The following is a 4,450-nucleotide window of genomic DNA, read 5'->3' as shown; positions in this document are numbered from 1 at the left end:
GGCTTATGCTCTGAGGCCACTCAACTCTGGGCTGCTCGGGTGATACGGCTGGAATCTGGTCCGCTGAGCAACTGTTCGCCCAAATGACCTACAAGACCTACCGCCCCCTCCACCCCCTGCCATGCCCTCACTGCTAAGGAATCCCATCAGTGCAGCATGTGCTTTCTTCAGACCCATTCTGTGGGCCTTACCCTCACTGATGACTTCTCAGGGCCCCAGTTCAAGAAGTGTCCTGAGTATGTCTCTGCCTGCTGCAGATCACCTATCAGTCCAGGACGAAATCATGCTCAAACACCTGTCTGGATTGGGTCCTCAGGACCTGCTCCAGCTTCTTAAGGTCATATCCTTACAACTCTGCAGGGGTTTGCAGGGTTCTGACTGACCCTGTGGCTGCTGTTAGCATCCATCCACGCGAAATAATCTGGATTAGGAAGCAGAGAAAGAAACAGTTGAAGTTAAGGCCCTTCCCTGGATGATGTCATTGAAAGTTGTTATTGTTCCTCTTCCTCACAAATCACCATACCCCCTCCAAATGCCAGCAGAGGGTTGGCTTGCTGTCTCATGAGCACTCCAACTTGGACCAGGTCCTCAACCATTCTCGGCCCTACGCAATTCTGAGTTTTCCATGCCTCAACATACTAGACTGAGACCCGCTTGTCCATTGCCACTGCAGCAGGGCACCTTCCCAGGGTGGGTGTGAAGCCCCCTGAATCCCTCCAGCCCTCTCTCTCTTTGGGTGGTCACCCCTCTCTCTCCTGTCATAGCTTGATTTACATTGTTATTTACATAAAGGAGGTTGCCCCAGGGCTTCCCAACTTGATTTCACTCACACGACCACGGGATGTCTGCAGTCATCATCATACAGGCTAATTGTGTGGCTCCGATCCACCCCTCCGCTACACCCCATGCCACAGGTGCTATCACTCCTTGATGTGCACCCCATCTCACTCAGCCCCTCTGGGCTCTGGGCCCTCCCTGATCTCACACATTCAGCCCCCCTCTGGGCTCCAGACCCCTCACTGGGTCCCCAGGAATCTCCTTCACTGCTTAGTTGCTTTCCAAACCTCCAGACTGCTGCTGGCTGTACTCTCTGTGTTGGCATTTAGGAGCTGCAGCCCTCCTGCTGAGACAATATTCCCTGAACAGCCTCCAGGATCTTACTTCTGGCTCCTCCCAGGGCTTGAGTTATATATCTCAAGGCCAGCCCTTTCTCAAACCAAGTGAGGCTCTTGTTAGCCCCACCTTGCCACCTCCGGCTGCTTCCCAGGCTACTTCTCCCCTTCAGGTGGCAGGTGCCCTATGCACCCTACCACAGCTACGTCAACACCAGGCTTCCAGCTGGCTTAGCTGTCACACAGCTCCTTTGTCTGACAATCACATGAAACCAAATGAAACATTTGCAATTAATACTGAATTTGTAATTGTGCCTGAAGAAAGGCAGTGCGTGGGCTGCCGAGCTGAACCTGTCAGAAGCGCTGGAAATACATTGTGTTGCCTGACCAAAATCGGTTTTAAGTTTTAATTGTCGGTGCTAATTGAGAAGGTTTGGGTTGGGCTTTTAGTTGTTGCCATGACACATTGACATGGGAGGTAGCTAATGGCGTGCTTTTGCAAGTCCTTCTGTGACAAAGCAGGGAGCTGGGTGGAGAACATGGAGTCAGCAAGGAGCACAACAGGTCTGGGCACTCTTTTCCTCTCCAGGCTCATGCCCCCATGAGAGAGGAACAAGAAGATGCAAGATGATGAGGCTTACAGAAGTCTTTGTAGAATAATATTGAAGTGAGCACATGTGTGGGGTGTGTATATGTGAATGCATGTCCTTGTGCATGCATGTGTACCTGTGCATGTTCTGTTGCCCCCTCTTGGATGGACTGCAAACTGCTCAGGTGTGTGTCACAGGCCTTGTATTGCTGACAGGCAGTGGAGATTCTCCTTTAGCTTTTGAGGAAGGTGTCTGGCTCTTGAAGGGGGTGCAGAATGACAGCACGGACCTTCTTGTGTGGCTGTGGATTTCCTGGAATGCATGTTGCAAGGTACCCTCCATGACCTGCCAACCCTGGCGCCCAGGGCTGGGGCCAAGATGGGGGCAGGTAGAATATAAGGAGCAGGGAATTATGGGGGAAGATTTGCAATGAGCCATCCATCCACTCAGAGGTTGCTGCTGAAGGGAACCGAGGCCCCGCAGCTTCTGCTGATGTGAGTAAGGGACAAAACTCCTTCTAAGATCATTACCGCTCCAAGAGCAGCACAGCACCCCAGCCCGCCCCGGTGTACTGTACACTCCCTCCCCCCACTCCCATTGCCTCACACCTTCTGTCTGGAGCGCAGACACGTTAATCTGCTGCCAGCCCAGGAGATGAAAGAGCTGTGAGCCATTTAATTGTAGAGCAATCAGCTCTGGTGTGGCTGCAAGGAGACAGACACCTCTGCCCGGCTGTGAATCAGATGGGAGAAGTGTAGAGGGAGCTAGGTTTCTTTTGCTGAGATGAAAGATCCTTCTGGGTTAGGCTCATTCACAAACAGTTCATGTGTAGAGAGACTTGGTTCATGAAAAACCCAGATCTCCCAGGGAGGAGGGGCTGTGAAGGCTGTTTGCTGTGGAGATGCAGTGCTAGGCAAGATTCACTCAGCACGTGTGAGCTAACACATGCTCAGGGCTTGGACTGGACCTCTGGAGTGATTGCTTCAAACTGAGAAAAGATGGTTTTGTGACTAAGACATGGGTCTAGGACTCAGGGAGCTCGGGTTCACTCCCTGGCCCTGCCAGAGACATCCTGAGTCTCCGGGCCTCCGTTCTGCAGCCCTGAAGAAAAAGTAATAATGCTTCCTAGAGGCAGGGCCTTTGGAACAGGACTGTCTCTGACTAAATGCATGGATGCTACCCAGGACAATGGGGTACTGATCAGCTGGGGCTTTCCAAATAATGAATACTGATGCGACATGGCAATGGGCAACACCCTATCTTCTGCCTTTCGCATCTTCCATGGCTCTGCCGTTCCTGGTACGTCTCACTTTCACTTTGAAAGGATGCACCAGAAAGAAAGCAGCAAAAACATGAGCATGTCTTGATTTCTTAGGGCCCAGTTCTTCCCCCTGTTACTCCTGTGAGAATTCACTGAAATCACTAGTCAGGCTGATGTAGCTAAGACAAGCAGCTAGCCCAGCAAGTGACCTGGTAACCCCTAGTGGCTACACTGACAACTAGCCAGGAGCTGGAGGGTTGTGTTTAGCTTGCCAAGGTATTGCCATGAGCGATGCTCTCCAGTCAAACACAAGAACCGCCGATGGCCACTGCCCACCCGGCTGGGCAGCAGAGCCTGCACGGTCCAGCATGCAGTGCTCAAGGCAGAGCACTGCATGGTGGGACCTGTAGTCTCTGCAAGCTGCAACTCGGCAGTAAGATGGAGGCCGACTAGGGAGGCACTTTATGTAACTCTGTGGGCTGCCCCATTTGCTGACACTTGCCCACCTGGACCTGAGGACACAGCTGTGCCGTGGTGGCCTGAAGCCTGCAGGGGACCGTGCCTATGAAACCCTCTCTCTGTGCCCGCCCTTCCCAGGATGCCCGCTGCTCCTGGCACCACATCTTCTTTGTCAGGCTCGGCGGATGAGGCTGACAGAACCTGCAGGATTCATTTTTGTCAGCCTCCGAAGGCTGCTATGGGGCTGGCCATGCCTGCCAAGAGCTGGTCCTCCTCTTCACTGACATACTGCTGACAGCCCATATCCAAGGCTGGAAAATTGCCTCTGCTCCCTTCAACTAGTTGCCATAACTCAGAAGGCTGCCAGCTTAATTAACCTAAATGCGCATCTAATTCTACAGGCTCATCTAATACTCATTACCTGGAATTTAGAGCCCAGCCACTTGCACTGGCTAAGTTAATCCTTGATAATAAGATGTCGAGGCCACCAAGCATCAGTAGTTGCTAGGGCATTTTGCATCCAACTCCTGACAGCACGGGGAGGAGGGAGAAAATCCCACTGCAGCAGCCGAGCCGGTGACCACAACGAGCCAGACTGGCGCATGGAGTTGGTGGAGTTTCACCTGGGATTAGTTTGGCGCTATGTGTGAGGCATGCAGTGTTATCACTAACAGATGTGGGTTTGTAGTACCCGAATGGAGAGCCAGGCCCCTCGCACGAGGCGCTGACCAAAGAGAGGCCTGATATTCTGGATAGATCAAACCGATGACCAGGAGGGGCAGAGAGAGGGCGCAGAGACAGGGATTTCACCCACCAGGCCCGTGTGTAGACCTCGTCTTAATTCAGACCAGTGCCCAGTCAAGGCACCCACGCTGCCCAAGGCCAGGCCTGCCGTTAAGATCAGCATGGAGATGCCTGCGTGAGGGTGCGTCATGAGGCTGGTGTTGGCAGACGTTTGCCGTACACCAGATCCATTAATTGTGCGCCTCACCAGCAACGGAAAGCATCATCAAGGTGACAAGCCGCAC

Source organism: Crocodylus porosus, unplaced genomic scaffold (genome assembly GCF_001723895.1).
Source record: "Crocodylus porosus isolate Cpor-Errol unplaced genomic scaffold, CroPor_comp1, whole genome shotgun sequence".
NCBI lineage: Eukaryota > Metazoa > Chordata > Crocodylia > Crocodylidae > Crocodylus > Crocodylus porosus.
The sequence above is the reverse complement of the archived record's forward strand: the minus strand, read 5'-3'. Positions refer to the sequence as shown.